Source organism: Ursus maritimus, unplaced genomic scaffold, assembly GCF_017311325.1.
Source record: "Ursus maritimus isolate PB19 unplaced genomic scaffold, ASM1731132v1 scaffold_19, whole genome shotgun sequence".
Lineage (NCBI taxonomy): Eukaryota > Metazoa > Chordata > Mammalia > Carnivora > Ursidae > Ursus > Ursus maritimus.
The window spans coordinates 882212-899227 of NW_024424341.1; the positions used below are offsets into that span (position 1 = coordinate 882212).

The 17016-nt window shown below is 59.2% G+C and overlaps 1 protein-coding gene and 1 long non-coding RNA gene across 4 annotated transcripts in view; one reads left to right on the forward strand and one right to left on the reverse strand.

The window, feature by feature from the left end:
* Positions 1 to 17016, forward strand: part of CBFA2T3 (CBFA2/RUNX1 partner transcriptional co-repressor 3) — an 84183-nt gene that overhangs the window by 10528 nt on the left and 56639 nt on the right. Inside the window, exon 1 of one of the 3 annotated variants that reach the window (XM_040633166.1) lies at positions 5794 to 5969. The exons of the other annotated variants lie outside the window; for them this stretch is intronic. The gene's annotated coding sequence lies outside the window, so the exon portion shown is untranslated. Of the gene's footprint in view, positions 1 to 5793; positions 5970 to 17016 lie in introns of those variants that run through there. 3 annotated transcript variants of the gene reach the window in all.
* Positions 3851 to 8995, reverse strand: LOC121103389. Its single transcript, XR_005835550.1, has 3 exons — positions 8757 to 8995; positions 8309 to 8518; positions 3851 to 5048 (listed from the first exon to the last, which is right to left on the reverse strand). It is a non-coding gene; the product is annotated as an uncharacterized LOC121103389 (long non-coding RNA).

Consider the following 17016-nt stretch of genomic DNA (forward strand, 5'->3'; position numbering starts at 1 on the left):
GGGGGGGGGGGGGCTGCCTTGGACCCTCTGTGATGCCAGCAGAAAGAGGCTCGCAGGGGCTTCTGCGTCTGCCCAGTCGCTGCTGAGCCCCCGTGGCATCCCCCACATCGTCCCACTGCACAGCACAGGGGGCCGTGGCTGATGCTGGGGGGGGTTGGACATGGCACAATGGAGGGGACACCCCCATCAAGCCCGTGATGAGGCCAGCGATACATAGCAGCGCTGCCCAGGTGCCTGAAATGCCTGCCTGGGGAGCAGACCTGGGTGGGACCGGGGCCTGCCGCTGCCCGGACACCGGAGCAGCCAGCAAAGGCTACAGGGGGCCCTGCGGCGGGGGTGTCATCATAAATGGTGGCACGGCCGTCACAGTGTTTCTGGGTGCTGAGCTCTCAGGAAAGTGATTTCCCTTCATCCTCTGGCCTCCGTGAAGGAGGCACGTCAGCTTCTGTACTCAGTGCCGTGGCACAGAGACCGCACGGCCTCCCTCGGTGACGAAGGCACCTGTCCCACACTGGACGCCAGGGACTATTCTCAATGCGTGTCTCTGCGGGTTTTTTAATTATTTTTGCCTGCATGTCCCCTAAACTTGCTTTGAAAACACCAGGTTCCCTTTAAGGCGACATCTCTACAAACCGGCCTGACCCAGCTCAGTCACGCCCAGCGCCTGGGCTGCTGCTTTTTGGTGGATGGCGGTGACCTCGAGGCCACTAGAGACGCTTGCAAAGGTGACGGTTAGCTGCAGCCCACAGCCCGGCCGAGGGTTGCGAGAAGGGCAGGTCTTCACACCCGCGGCCGACCTCGTGCGGACATGTGTGGACACGTGTGCGTGAGCAGCACCAGGACGCCCACCTGTTCCACACACCTGCTCTGAGCCGTGTGGCCCCCTTGGCATGAAACACAACAGTGTGGGGGAGGCAGGACCGCAGTCTGGGGGGAGACACGGCGCCGAGAACGTCCAACCAAAGACCACACACAGGCCCCTTGACGATGGTGCCCGGTGGCAGTTCCCAGCACCTGAACGCTGTTGTTGAAACGGTTGAAGGTCATGGTGTCCAGCATACCGTGTATCTTATACTGAAGACGGGACCTATTTTCATGAAAACTCTGAAGCTGCCGTTTAGCGCACGTAATTAGCACAAAACCAAACGGGCAGGACTCATCTTCACTGGGGGCCATCCCACCCAGACTGTGAGCTTTCAGTCCAAATAAGCATGTTCGTAAATGACCCAATGGTCTCACCTGGGAGTTCCAATTCTGATATAAATGGACCGATGGAGGGACAGGTGGACGGATGGAGAGGGAGAAGGTAGGAAGGCAAATCCGAAGTATACCTTTCAAAAATTTAAAAACAATTCTATATGAACATAGAGCAAGCCTGTGTCAAAAATGCGTCTCCCTGATGAACGAGAAACTAGCAGGAGGACACGGTGCATTTAAACCCCATGAAAGCAGAACGCCACCTGAGACGTTACAGCAGAGTCAGGAAAACAGCCTTTTCTACCAAACAAAACTAGTTTGCAACTTGGCAATTTCCTGCCGTGAACCCGTAACCTGGAGTCTGGGTTCCGATGGACGTATCTAGAAAGTGCAGAGGCACACCCCCCGAGGGCTGTGGACCCTTGGCTCCCAGGGGCCCTCCTGCTGCCTTCTCACGGGGTGGGACAGCTGCTCCCGGCTGAGGACGGTGGGGAGGCGGGGAGCCTTGCTGGGTTCTGTGCCCGGAGACAAAGGCCTGCGGTCAGACTCCCTGCAGGGCAGGTGTGAGGTGGAACTCTAGTCAGGAGAGGTGAGGTGAGGCACGGAGACATGCAGACCCCAGGCCCACGCTCTTGCCAGAACCACGTGGCACTCGAGGACCTCGTCGATTCCTCTCAGCTGTCTTGCTGGTGACCCAGAAAGTCTGGTCACGTGCACGCAGGTTTTGAAGACCCTGGCTGTAGACGCTGTTGCGGGGGGCTGGCCCCGGGGGCCGGCAGGTTCTCCATTTCTTTTCCCTTTTGATTCCGAGGACACCCCTGCAGGCCGACAGCTCCACCCACAGTGCGAGGAGAAGGGAGGTCTGACAAGTGAGGAGCCTCACCACCGCTGTGGCTGGGCCAGGCCCCGAACCAGCCCTGTGCCTCCCACCCCTGCCCGCGCCAAGCTGAGCCGCTACCGTCCGGGATTCGGCAGGAGGCCGTTCTCACCAGGGTCTGAAGTCTGCCAGTCACTTCCCCGCCGGGATGGTGCCAGCAAACTGGGTGCTCCAGAAGCATCCGCCGGGAGGGCAGAGCGCGGAGCTAGGAGGCTGAGAACAAGGAGCCAGGCACGGCGGCCTCCTGCCGCGTGGTCCCGTGCGCGGGACGCCAGGAGCCGGCACACCCACGGACAGGAAGCGGGTCCCTGGCGGCTGCGGCGAGAGGCACCGGGATGACAGGTCAGGGAACAGGTCCCTTCTGCGGGAAGAAAACGTCCTGGAGCCAGACGGGGCTGGGGGCTGCACGGCGTTGTCAGGACCCTCCCTGCCGCCGCATCGTTCATCTCAAAATGGTTAAAACGGGCAATTTTCCGTTCCGTCTTTTACCACAGGAAAAATAATTCTCTTAAAAAAATAGAAAATAAAAGCACAGCAAAAGATGAGCAGTTACTCCAGGACTCAGGGCCCCTGCCCGCCGACCCTCCCGAGCATGTCCTGCAGGCCGCGGGACCTCGCCAGCGGCCTTGCTGGGGGCGCCCTGTGCCTCATCCCTGCATCTGGGGCCTGGGGCGCCATGACCTCCCTCCTGCCCTGGGCCTCGCCTCCAGGGCTGCTGTCGGGCGAGCCAGCCCCAGCATCCTACCTGCCTGTCCAGCCAGCGTCTCCGCCTGGGGCCTCTGGTGGCCTTTGCGTTAGGGCTGAGGAGGAGGGCACGGAGACTCCTTCCCTTCTGTCCTCCGCAGACCACAGCGGCCACAGGTTTGTGACATGGGGGGTGTGCCCCAAGCTCACCTCCAGAGCAAGCAAAGCAAGCCACGTCTGTGTGCAGAACTGGGCAGGGCACTGGGGACATCCTCCCAGGGTCATGCCAGGCCTCTGTGCTGGGGCTGTGCCGAGCACCCCCACGGCCAGGGAGACGCGGGGGGGAAGGTGCTCCGCGGGGCTCAGCAAATGCCACTCCTGGAAATGTGGTTCCCAAAAACCTGGATGTCCGTTCTCAGTCCTTTCAAGTGGACCTTTGGCTCCACTGACTGGCCTGGGCTGCAGGCCACTGCCCAAGGACTGGGTGCCCCTTCCAGGGCGTGTCACGGGCCTGGCCAGGCCTCCCAGAAGCTCCATGCTGAGTGCAGCCGAGGCCTCCGCAACCTGCACTACACGGTGCTTCTCACGGCCCTGGGCACACGGAGCAAACTCGAAACCCACTTGCCTTCAAGTCCTAGGTCAGCAGCCAGACACCAGCTCCGGGGTCAACCGCCCCCCGCAATCCGTGGACCACTGACGCTTCTGTCAAATGCAGTGAAAATGTCTGATGAGAACATCCCTCTGCTTGCCCTCCCTCTCTACACAGCTCTTGTCTTCTGTCCTATGCGGATTTTCTGGGTGTCTTTGCACATCCCACGACGGCAGGTTTAAGAAAGCGCTGGAGACACCAGGGCAGAATGAAAATGAGGGCAGCCCCCGAGCACAGCAGACGTGGTCTACACCTGCTCCCGCCACCTGCTCACGACGAGACCTCAAACAACTCCTGCAACCCCTCGGCTCCCGTGACTTCCTCCGTCAACGGAGCTGAGTTAGAGTCAAACTTCAGACCAGCAGGGGAGGATGAGCACGTCCCACGTACGGGCTGGGACCCATTCGTGCTAAAGATTATTCATTATTCATCTGAAATCCAAATTTAACTGAGCACCCGTGTTTTTATTTCCTAACTCTGGCCTCCCCGCCCGTAAAGGCTCTGAAGCCTGTGCCCAGTAGGGGTGTGTGCGGCAGCAAGCCGTGGAGACGCTGACAGCAGCATGAATGGTTCTGGTCCACATGACAAAAGCCCAGAGACGAGTGGAACTGGTGCTGAGGCAAGGCCACCGTCCGGGACGCAGGCTTTTCTGCTCTTACTGTTCTACCATCTTCCTCCCCGTGGCTTCCTGGCTGCAAAGTGGCTGCACCACCTCCAAGCATCACATTGTCGGCACACAGGTTAGAGCCCCTGGTGGTTGACGGTGGGTTTTGGAGGACTCTCAAAGAAAGCCGGGACTGGAAGGAGTGTGCATGCCCAGGGCCTGAGACGGGGCTTGGGGGCTGTCATGGTGGCCTGCAGGTCTCGGATGGGAGGTGAGGACAGAGGCCAGAGGCAGCATGGGCGTGCTGTCCCCGTTAAGCTCAGGCACAGGAGAGAATGTTCTAGAAGTAAATTAGCACGATGCTGTGATTCTCAGAGAAGCTGCAGGGGGAGCAAGACAGAGGGAAACCCAGCGAAGGAGAGAGAATCAGGAGAGGAGGGTCCCGGGGAAGCTTGAAAAGATGACAAAGAGAACATGGGAACAGGGAAACACTGTTGTCCAGGCCCCGGGAGGAAAGGCTGGCTCTTAGTTTAAAAGTTCCAAGGAAGATGGGTCTGTTGCCCCCTCGGGTGACGTTCAGTAGAAACCCGTGGGGCCAAGACGAGACCCTTTGAGGACGAGCCTAGGGCCCCAGGTCACTGCTCCCATTGCCTGTGCCCTCGGGAGGCCCTTCAGACACAGCGCCATCTCAGCATGGGGGCCAAGGCCAGTGTGGCCCTCCCCTCGTCCTCCATAGCCAGCAAGGACGGCCATCGGTGGGGTGGTCGTAGGGTCACCTGCGCCACGGACCTCGAGGTGCCAGAGCTGGGTTGATAGGGCCACGGGCGCAGAGGCCGCCAGGAGACAGCAGAGAAGATGAGAAATCAGAAGCGGGAGAGTCCTGGTCTGGGAAGGAGCCTCGGGGACGGGGACAGGAGCCCCATCGTGGTGAAACAGCCATCTGGGAGTGAGGCATCGGCAGAAGCCTTGGTTTTCCTTCAGAGAAGGGCTGGCCCACGGTTCGTCCTCTGTACTTTCTCTCTTCCTCTTTCTTCCTGCTGGGAAGGCAGATGTGATGTCAGGGGTCACGGCTATCCGTGGGACTGTCTGGTCACATCAGTCAGAGCAGGGCCGGTTGGTCCCACAGGCCATTGTCCTTGGCACCGGGCACAGATCCTGTCCCTGGAGTGGCTTCAAGTGACCCCAACCCCTTTATCAGTGGAAACAGGGTGGGCCTGCTCATGTCTGCCGGAACCTGACAGGATGAGGCCAGTTTTTCACCCGGTTCACCTGAATCCCCTGTGCCCTAGATGGTGCCTGGCATGGCGTGGGCCCTTGGCTCACAACGGTCAAAAAATGAGTGCCTGGCGGGGCCTGGCTAGGGTGAGGACACACAGAGGACCCACACAGTGGGCCCGTGGCCTGCAGTGGGGGCTGGCAGAGCTCTGACCCGATACGCTGCGGCCTGTGTTCACATAGCCTCCAAAGACAGCGGTGGGCCCAGCCTCAGTCTCCCCATCTGGAGAACGGGGAGTCCTCCCTTGCCACAATCAGACAAGGCCCCTACACTTGAATGTTTCTGTGTGGGAGTCCTTCCCTCCTCCCCACCACCACCATCCCCTGCCTGGCTTCCCCAACCCCCGGAGATAAAACTTCTCCTTCCCTGCACGAGGAGTTCCCCATTTGAGGTGACCACAGCACCCCCCACTTCTCCCCGGAGTTTCAGGTTCTTAGAACTATTTTGGGTCTTCTTCCCCACGTGGCCCACGCTGGGGCCTTCCCTCTCAACGGGCTCCGCCGCGGCTTCCGGGGCTCCCTGCACCCCGAACTGTCCTGCTGGGGCCTCGCGGGCACACCGCGCCTGCCGCCCGGCCCCTCCCCAGCCCCTGCCCCTCGGGCAAGGCGGTCGTGCGGAGGCTCAGAAGGTGTCTGCCTCCACTCCGATTCTGAAACGGCTTTCTTGAGATAACTCAAGTTGGGTGCGTATGAGCCAGCGGTTTTCAGCAGAGCTGTGTGGCCAGCAGCGCTACCTAATTTTAGATATTAGGTATCTAAATCCCCACCCCTCCTGCCCCCACCGATGTGCCTTCGTTCCGTGGCTCCACGTCGTCTGGACGGGTCACGTAAGCGGGAGCCTGTATCTGGCTCCCTTCACTCAGCATCGGGCTTCCGAGGTTCACGGGTGTTGCGGCGTGCATGGGGACCGTGTTCCTCTCCGGCTGAATCGTAATCCACTTGGACTGTGCCACCTTCTGAGTTAATGTTGCTCAGCGGGGAGGGTGTGAGAGCCTGGGTCAGCCCAACCCCGTTGCCGACGTGCTGTGTGTCTTGGGCGAGCAACAACCCCCCCTCTGGTTCTTGGCCTGCAAGCTGTCTGGCGGGGCCGATGAGAACAGCCCCACGGGACTGGCACGGTCAGTGGGGGATGTCTGCAGAGGGCCCTGCGCGGGGAGGTGGCGCGACCTCCGGGCTATCATCCTCTCTGTGCTGAGAATGGCAAGGAGAGGTGGACGTGCTCCTGCCCGTTGGCGCTCTGTGCCCAGCACTGTCATCCTCCTCACGTGCCAGCCTCGACAGCTGGCCGGGGACGCAGCCCTGAAAGGCCGCACTGTCAGCCCGGGGCGCCCCGGCCACAGGGGCGGAGGTGTTCTGGGAGCAGGAAGCAGGGGCCGTTCTGACAGGGAGTCCCCAGGGAGCAGGCTGGGTTTCTGGACTCGTGAGCGTTAGAATCTTCCAGAGCACTTGACGGGAACAAAGATTCCCAGGCTCCTTCCAGAGACCTGTCCTCCGTAGGTGTGGCCCCCAGCTGCCCTCGGGCACGGCCACGGGGGCCTCAAATCCAAGGGGCGGCTTTCGTTCCAGGGGAGAGCGTGCTCAGAGGCGTGGCCTGGGCTCCAGGCTACCGAGGATTTGGGGGTGAGCCAACCGCCGTGCGATCCAGTGTCCACGCTGAAGGTAAACTGCCGTGCTCAGGATCACGCCATGCCGCACATACTGAGGCTGGGGGCCTTCCCGCCTCCACCCCTGGACAGCAGTAGGGCCAGCTGCTGGGGTCTGGCCCCGAGGCCCCCAGGGAAAAGCTGGGCAGGCCGTGTCCATGCGGCCGGGAGGTGGGTGAAGGCCTCCCGCCCATCGAGGTCGGGAGGCGAGAGCACTTTGACCTCCCCCCGGGCCTTCAGGCTGTGCCTCCGCGGGGCGTCCCAGTTCTGACTCAATGCTTGCTCTGTTGTGCACAGAAGCGGCAAGGCTCTGCTTCCCCGGCACCTCCCCACCCCAAGGCTCTGCTGGCCTCTGGGAGCTGGGGTCAGGTGGGGGAGAGAGGCAGGAACCTGGGCAGCTGCCCTCTCAGATCCTCTGGGCCACGTGGCTGACACCCCAGGGCCCCTTCCCCCCAAATTCTCGGGAGACCGTATATCGTGCTCAGGGGCCAGCCAGTTGTGGCGGAGGGGCTGGGTCACCAGGTGAACCTCGGCTGCGGGGTCGTCGGGATGGAAGGGCCTTTGTGGTCGGCAACACCTGTGAGGTGTGTGAAGGGTGTCACACACGAGAGTCAGGAAGGAGCAGGACTTCGTGGCGTCAGAGGGAAGAGAGGGCGGCTTGTCCCAGGGACAGAGGACCCCCCGAGTGTGCAGGACTGCCATCTGTCCCCTTCTCCCCGTCTCTGGTCCTGCCTCCCGTTGGCCCACGGGCTCAGCTCCACACACCGGGACTGGCTCCAAGGCAGCCGGGTCCTGGCGCCCCCGGCTCCACCACACGGCAGGAGGGCAGCTCTCCCACACTTGGTGTCCACCCCAGGAAGTGTTCCTGTGTGGCCCGCCCGCCCAGCAGGTCGTCCGGGGGCCCTGTCTGGTCAGGGCCCCACCCTGTGGCCAGAGGGCAGGTCTGTCTCCCGTAGAGGCGGTCTGGATGGCGGTCTAGACGGCCCCAAACAACACGTCCCCCCAGGCCGCGCTCACATGCTGTCAGGAGACGGGTCCCCGTGTGCGGCACACGTAAGGGGTCCTGCTGGGAAGGCCAGAGCCAGGGTGGGAGCCCGTCCCCTTGAGGGAAACCCAGAATACTTCACGCTATTAAGATTCATGGGATGTAGTCGCAGCAAACAATCCCAAATGTTTATTTTCCCGGGAGTAAATTATGACTTCAACAGGCAGAATTACAGTCCCCGGAGCCACAGAGCCGTGAAAGCCATCAGCAATCACACAGCCGGAAATAGAAATCTCAGCCTGTCTCTGCCCGGCCACCCGGCCCCCACCCCCGCCCCAGGAGCCCCCAGCCCACCCTGCACGCAGACCCGCCCTGCTCTGCCCCGTCCACTCACCTCACGGAACCTGGAGCCTTGCAGGCGAGGGCAGAGGCCTCGGGCTGTTCTAGAACTCCACGTCTCTGGGGGGCAGGGCCTGGGCTTCAAGGGAGGGACGGGACGCTGGGCGCCGTGGATCAGGTCTTCATGCCTGTGTTCCCTTCATCGGTCTTCCTGCACCGGCGTGGGACCCGCCGGCAGGACGCGGAACCCGCGGCAGGGGTGGGGCTGGGGGAGCAAACCCATCGGGAGTGGCTAACCCAGGAGAGGGGGCAGGTGGGCCAGGATGGGGGACCCAAGGGCTTGCGTCCAGGCCTTTGTATTACCCTTTGTCTCACGGGGGCCCGGGCCGAGCAGGGAGGCGGCTGTCGGGGGCTCTCACCGCCCACGCCGGCCTTTCCATGGGGGAAAGACCCCCCAGAGGTCACCTACCCCTTTGGACCCTCCTCACAGAACTGGGCCGTACCTGGAAGATGAGCAGAGACCTGGACATGCTGCCTCCCCTCTCTGAGGCTGTCTCCCCGTGTGTGAAGTCGGGGGTCGGGTCTCATCTGTCCATCTCTGTGCCCTGCCGTTGAAGGTCACAGACCAAGGAAGGTCAGGTCACCCAGACAGCTGTGGACAGACTGAGGGACGAGAAGGGCAAAGGGGGGGATCCAGGGAGCCAGCGCCGTTATCTGAGGCAGGAGTGACAGGACCAGATTCTCAGCTGTCCCGGGGCCCTGCAGGAGGAGGCTGCCCTGACGCTAATGGCCCCACCCCATTATCAGAGCAGGCGATGCCTGTGGGCTTGGAGATCACCCACCCTGCACGGCGCCCATCTCAGGCTGGCACCTGGGCCTGCCCGCCCCGGCACCACAGCAGGCTGGTCCGTCAGTGTGGCTCTCAGAGCCCAGCCCCCAGCTATCCGTGGGGCGGCCACAAACCCACCTCTCCTGGGGCGCCGTGGGGCGAGGCTGTGTGCCGGCCAGGGTGCCACGGTGGCAGGGGACAGAAGCCCTGCTGGGGAGCCCAGGCAGGACGGGGAATGTTCTGGCTTGGGTAACAGGCTGCAGGGAGGGCAGGCCGTGCTGCACGGGCGGCCGCGGGGCACAGCAGCCCCCAGACAGACGGGGGTCCCCGAGCTCCCGAGCTCTGAGGCGCAGCCAGGGGACGGAGCCGCGGGGAGTGCAGAGGCCCCACAGGCACAGCTGATCCTGGCTCTCGCCGGGGAGTTTTGGAGGAAAACCCTAAATGTGCAGGAGTTTACGGTCTCTTTGGTACATCTTCCTGTGGGACGTACCTATTCGTACGTACTCTTTGCCCCTCCGTAGTGTGTGCGTGGGGTCGCTAGTCCTCTACCCGCTCAGCCCCGCAGGGCACAGCCGTCGATGCTCGGGGGCTGAGTGTGTCCGTCTTGCTTCTGGGTTTCTGGGTTTCCTTCATCAGAAGCAAGTATCACACGGACGCCTGGCGTTCTCTTCTGATACTAACCCTGCTTTGTTCTTCACATTTTATTCCTTAACACATGTGGAGTTTCTTTTTCAAAGTGAAGTGAGGAATATATAAGATCATCCCCCAAAATGGGACAGCAGGTTGGCCTGACACCACCTGCTAGGGAAGTGCATGGTCCCTGGGGATTTAAACGCCCCCTCGACCTGCGGACATTCCCTATGATGCGGCCACGTGGTCACTCGTCCCACAGCGTGTGTCCACGGCCCGCCCGGTTCTCATCCAAAATGGACGAAAGACAAGGGAGAACTCCGAACTCATCTTTGGGCTGCAATGGTAAGCCGGTCGCAGTTACTGTCCACACGCTGCAGAGAGGGCGTGTGCGAGACTCCCCTTCAGTAGGGCTGCGGGGCAGGGAGGGGAGGGCGGGGGGATGAGGCCTCCGCGTGGCAGAAAATCAGAGAAGCCGAAAGTGGGGTCACAGCCAGCCACTGGCTGTCCTGACGCCTGCTGGGCCCCTTCCGGCCCCTTCCAAGGACCCCCTGTGCCGTGACGGGGTCTGTACCATTCACCTGCCGCTGGAGAGCCAGTGGACCTCCACTCTGCTCCCCTGCTGGGGAGAGTAGGCCGCCCGTAGTGTCTGGTGGCCACGGTGGTTGGCGCATGTCCCGTCGTTCACGGTTACACCGTGCTGTTTCCGTAGGTCCTCTGATAGAGAAATCTGAGCGTAGAACTGCTGGGTTGACCTACAGCTCTGGATAACCGCTACCAACGTGCCCCGTGGGGAAATAGTACCAGCGCACCACGCCCGGCTGCGTATTTTCCTTTTTAAAATGTGACCTTTTTATGGGTGAGAAACAGTGCCTGATGACCTACCCACGGGCCTTTGATCACCAGTGAGGTTCAGTGTTCTCCCACAGCCCCGTGGCTTCGGGCCCTCCTTGGGTGAGCACGAGTCTGTGGAAACCTTCCTTCTCTGACTTCATCTGGGATCCCTCGGCAGAGTGGGGACGGGAACCCCAGAGAGCCGAGGGCTGCAGACGGGGCAATCGTCCAGTGCCCGGACTGCCCCAGCCCTCCGGCAGCTCCCTAGCAGCGCCTGCCCCCCGCCCCCAATGGCGGCCTCCTCCTCGGGCAGCTCTGTCTTGGTTCCTGCCTGCAATCTGTAAGGGAGATGGGCTCCCCTTCCGTGGCCTCCTTCCTGGTGACCGTCTATGTGGTGCAGACATGCTGGCAGACGGGCGGGCCAGGGGGTGCAGGGTGTGACCGGCCAGACAACGGGCAGAAGTGAGCCGGGGAGGGCCGGCAGCACAGCAGAGAGGGACGGGGTGCACCCCCACCCCCACACGAGTCCTGGGTCTCCCCGGGCCCCTGTTTCCTCAGCTGCAGAAACATGGCACATGACCCCCAGAGGTGGTTCCAAGGTTGGAAGGAGAGGGAGGTTGAAAAGCACCCATCGCGCGCCTGAGCAGGTGGGAGAGGGCGGGTGGCGGCCCTCTGCAGGAGAGCTCCGTCTGCTGAGCGCGCCAGGCTGGAGCCTGTATTGGGCCCAGCCCGGGACCGGGACTTAAGCAGCCTGGCTTGGCACACACGGTAACTAGCGATCTCACTGGAGAGCTTGTCTTCACAACTCTCTCAACGTGACTGTCGCCCTGAGTCTTTATTTGGTGCTCCTAACTACAGCTTCGACACAGGTTAAAAACACACATGACGGGAATAAAGCAATGGCAACTGCAGGAGGAATGTGCCAGGACTCTGGGACTCGAGGCGCCCTGAGCCAGGTTGGGGGAGCCCCGGGGGGCATTGGAGCCGGGTCTGGCAGGGTCTGTCCAGGCACGGTCAGTGCCCACACCCCTCGCCTGCCCACATCCCTTGCCCCTCTTCTGTGCATGTCCTCTGGCTCCGGGCCACGGCCACCCCCATCTATGGCCCCCCTTGGCCGCTGTGCGGGAGGACAGTCTCTGGAGCAGCCCTCACCAGAAGGAACAGGGGTGCCACACACATATGCTCCAGTCCCTGGCCTCTCAGCAGGTTGGCGCTGACGGCTCTTCTGCAGATCTCATGGGGTGCCCAGAGGACAAAGCTTCAGTGGCCCTGAGGGGATGGGCTGTTTTTGTGAGTTCCTTCCATTCCCCTGCCCAGGACCTCCTGGCAACACGTCCCAGCCATCCGCTGGCCTCCTCCCTGTCCTCCTCTGGGGGAGCCAAGGAAGACAGTGCCAGCCACTCATTCGGGCCCTGCCCCTAGACCCGGCATTTCACCCCCCAGAGCCTGTGTCCCACTCTCAGAATCCAGGTGGGGGTTTAGCTTGCCCATCTGCCCACCTGAGTGGCGGGTCCCCCTGCAGGGCTGGTCTGAGCACAGAGGGGGAACCTGCCTGTGAATGGCTTGTGACATGCCTTGGGTCCCTCTTTCCCCAATTGTGACCTTAAACCACCCACAGTCACCTGGGGGAACAGGCATCAGTGATTGCGTAATGCGGGATGCTGGGCTGACCAGTCTTTCCAACCCTATCTTGGGGGAAGGAGCCCAGACAGAGCCTGGCTGACCCCAAAGGGAGAAACCAGTGACGGCAATCTTGTCTGTATTTGAAGTTTCAGTATTTTGCTCACCATGGATTTTTTGTCAGTGATTGTAATATTTTTAAATATCAGGTTAAAACATATTTTATCTTGAATACCGAGTTTTTTGGTGCCGCCTTAAATTTTGGGCCTGAGCGTTGGCCACCCAGTCCCGATCCTGCTTGCACAAGTGCCAGAGGTGCTCCTGGTGCATGGTCTAATTGGGGGTGATCGATAAGCCACCATGGCCCTTAGACAGCTGAGATGAAGACAGACCCTCTGGAAAGGAAGGCAAATAATTAGACTGCTTTCGGTTGCAAGAAACAGAAACTTTAGATAAAACCAGCCTGAACCTAAAGGAAATTGATTATTGAACTATAGCAAGTGCAGAAGTACGTGGGTTTCAGGGTTGGCTGAGCAGCTGGACACGCCCCGAGGGGCCGTCCCTTCTGTCCACCTGCCCCCATGTCAGCACCATCCTCAAGCTGGTAGGCACGGGCAGTGCCAGGTCCAGGTCACCTGGAGACCCCACGGGCTGGGAGAGGAGAGGGCAGTTTCTCAGGCGGGAGCCAGGCAGGGTTTTGGATCACATGTTCATGGCAGAGCCAATCACCGGCAAGGGGAGGAGCGTGAACCTGCCTGTGGGGGTAGGTAGGGGGACTGGCCAGGCAGGGTGCAGGGCTGGGCAGGGTCTGGGAGGGATGGATCCCTGACCCCTGTGGGGGTTGTGCTTGTGAGTAAGAAGAGGGGGATAATGGTGGGGGTGGGGCAGTGGGCCCGAGGCCCAGGCAGGCAGGGTTCCCCATAGAGACCCCAAGAAAGCTTTTCAAAGGTGGGCCCTGGGTTACAGGAGAGCTGCCTTTGTGTGCCCAGAGGGAGGTGCCTTCCGTCCTTGAGCCCCGGGCACAGCCTGCTTCCCTGTTCTAGCGCAGCGTGCCCCCCGCCCAGCCTGGTGCTGCAGCCCTCATGCCGGTAGACAGGATGATCCCTCAGCCCCCCTGCCTTCCTGCCATGTCTCTGCCCAGGGCTCCAAGCGGGGCTTCCCTTGGCAGGAGGGGCCGATCCTGGATAGGAGTTGAGCTGGTCTTGGGTGAGGGGCCAGGAGGGGAGAAAGCCAAGAGATGCTCCGGGTTGGGGGGAGCTTCCTGGCTAGAGCCCCAGCTCCGTCTCCGTTCTCTCCCTGTGTGGACAACACAGGCCCCAGAAGCTGGTGTCCATACCAGCCACAGCTGATGGCCCGGCGCTGACCTGTTTCCCAGCTTCCCTCGAGGGGCCACTGCCTCTCACTTCTCAAAAAAGGGCCCACGTGTCCCAGGCTGGGCCCAGCCTTGGTACCCCACCTGCGCCTTCTTGCTTCAGAAAACACATCATTTTGCAATTCTGGCAGTTTTCAGTCTTTTCTTGCAACAAGATTGAAGAAGGACTGTAGACTGGTCAGCTGATAAGTCACTTTATGACGGGTCACTGTGTGGCTCGGGCACTGAACTGTCCGGAGGAGGCCACAGTGGTGTCGGGAGCACGGGGGCCGTTCGTCCAGATCTGTTTATTTATGTGATTACAAACTTATGACAGGAATGGGGTTAATGTCTCCTCCTGCCTTCTCCTGGCACGCACTCACGTGCAAACCACTCAGACAACTCTGCCTCATCCCTCTTTTTTTTTTTTTTTAAAGATTTTATTTATTTATTTGACAGAGAGAGACAGCTAGCGAGAGAGGGAACACAAGCAGGGGGAGTGGGAGAGGAAGAAGCAGGCTCATAGCAGAGGAGCCTGACGTGGGGCTCGATCCCAGAACTCCGGGAACACGCCCTGAGCCGAAGGCAGACGCTTAACGACTGAGCCACCCAGGCGTCCCTCATCCCTCTTTTTAAAGCCCATATTTCCAATCAAAATTTACTTTTGTCATTTATTAATTCTCTGACTGTATCATGAACTCACATTGTTTGCATTAATTGCACACTGCTAGTAATTATACTGACCATCCAGTCCAGAAGACAAACAATGTTTAACACAAGAAAATATTTAAATCTTGATATTCTGTTTACCCAGTTTTGTAGGATAGGAAAGTAAGAGATTTTCAAACTGAAAAGATATTAGGATAGAGTTGTGTCGGGTCGGACAGACACGTATAAACCAAGAGCGAAGGGAGTGGTGGGGACGGGGCGGGGGGGCTGCCCTTTGTTATGCGTCCACCGTGTTTGAAGGGTCTCTCACAGCTCTCCTTTAGCCTGCTGGAGCCTTTTCTTTTTAGATTAATACAATTTAATTTTTAGAGTGGTTTCAGGCTTGCAGAAAAACTGAGCATGGAGCATGAGAGCCCCCAAATACTGCCTCCCCCAGCTGGCCTGAGGCCCTTGTTACAATTACTGAGCCAATACTGATACATGATCAGCAACAAAAGCCCACAGTTTACCTTCGGCTCCCCTGTTGGTGGCAGACGTTCTGTGGGTTTGGACAAATGTACAGTGACGTGTGTCCTCCATCCAGTATCATACAGACCAGTTCTTCTGCCCTAAACCCCTCAGTGCTCTGCCCACCTCTGCCTCCCCCACCCCTGGCAACCACTGATGGCTTTCCCGGCTCCATAGGGAAAGCCTTTTCCTGATGTCGTGGGGCCGGAATCACACCGCACAGAGGCTTTTCCGCAGGTTTCTCTCGCTTGGTGACGTGCGGTAAAGGTTCCTTCAGGTCTTTCCGTGGCCTGACAGCTCCTTTCCCTTTAGCGCTGAGTGATATCCCCCGTGGTCCAGACGGACCACACTGTGTCTGCTCACCTGCAGAAGGACGATTTCATTTCTTTCAAGTTTTGACAATTTTGAACGAAGCTGCTATAAACATCCGTGTGCAGGTTTCTGGGTAGATGTAAGTCTCCAACACGTGTGGGTAAAAACAGAGGAGCACGAATACTGGATCGTATGGTAAGAACGTGTTTCATTTTGTAGGAAACTGCCAAACTGCCTTCTAAAGGGTCTGCCCGCGCTGCCTTCCCCGCGGCAGAGAGCGCAACCCTGTTGCGGCCCAGCCGGTCCACACAGGGGATGGCCCAGCCCTCGGTTCGGCCCTTCTAATAGCTGCCGTTTTCGGGGGTGTTTCCCTGGTGACGAATGAGCATCTGTTCACATGCTCATCTGTCATCCCTGTATCTTCTTCGGCGGGGTGTCTGTTCAGGTGTTTCGCCCATGTTTTAATTGGGCTGTTTGTTTCTTCTTGTTGAGATTTAACTCCTCGTACATGTTGGACACCAGTCCTTTATCAGATGTGTTTTTACAACCATTTTCTCCTGGTCTGTGGCTTGTGTTCTCATCCTCTTGACAATGTCTTTTGCAGAGCAGACATTTCTCATTTCAATGAAGTTCCACTGATCACATTTTTCTTTCATGGACTGTGCTTTTGGGGTTGTGTTTAAAAGTTCTTTGGTACGCTAGAGAGCTGTGTAAAAATTCAGTGCCAAAGACTTCGTGTATCTTAAATGGGTAACGGTGGGGGCACCTGGGTGGCTCCGTCGTCGGTGAAGCGTCTGCTTTCGGCTCAGGTCATGACCCCAGAGTCCCAGGATCGAGCCCCACGTCAGGCTCCCAGCTCAGCGGGGAGTCTCCTTCTTCCTCTGACCCTCCCCCTTCTCGTGTTCTCTCTCTCTCTCTCTCTCTCTCTCCAATAAATAAATAAAATCTTCAAAAATTATACCACTATGGTATCTAGTCCACCCACCACACTTTTATTTTAAAAAGTCCATATTTATGGTCAGATTGTATACTCTTGGCAGCTATTTAAATTTCTGTTTGATTCTTTGATATAACGGAGGCATGTTTAACGTGGTCCCAAATTGCTCAGAATTATTTTTAAAGACCAGTGGGTCTGCAGTGCCTGATGGCCTGGACTCCCAGGCCAGGCTGACTGGGTGGGACCCCAGCTCTGTGAAAGACATTCAAGAACCCAAGCTCTCTGGGCCCTGGGTGTCCCCTTCAGGCAAACGGGGCTGGTGGCAAGACCCAGCTCCCAGGCTGGTGGTGAGGCCCATGAGGACCTGGCAGGTGAAGCCCGGGGCACTGGTCAGGGCCCTAGATGGCAGCTCCAACTGGGAGTCAGAGTGAAGGGTGCTCTTGCAGCAGAGCTAATGCGGTTCAGGGGGCCTTTGGCAAGTGCAGGTGACCCCTGAACCACACGGGTTTGAGATGCGCAGGTCCGCTTGCACACAGATTTTTTGGATAAATACAGTACAGTTCTGTAGATGTATTTTGTCTTCCTTTTGATTTTCTGCGTAACATTTTCTTTCCCCGGGTGACTATACTGTGAGAACGTGGTAGACAGTGCATGAAACACACAGGCCATGTGCTCACCGACGGTCTACGTTATCGTAAGGCTCTGGTCAGCAGTACACAATTAGCAAAGGTTTTGGAAAGTCAAAAGTTACACCTGGATTTTCGATTGCACAGAGGGGGGTGGTGACCCTAACCCCCACGTTGTTCAAGGGTCAGTACTTACCAGTCATATCTTTGTCAGGGCCCTGAGCTGGAATCGGGGGCGGGGGCAGAAGCATAGAGTCGGCAGTTGGAGAGGACTGGACGTGATAGGTTGTTTTCCTAAGAGGCAGCAAGGACAGGGCCCCAAAGTGAGCACCCAAGTCCAAGTCCGAAAACCTGGGTGCTGGCCCCAGCTTTGCCGCCGTGAGCCCTTGGGCAGAGCACGTCCCCTCTCTGTGGTGTGTGCCAGGAAATGAGATGCTGGTGGAGAGCT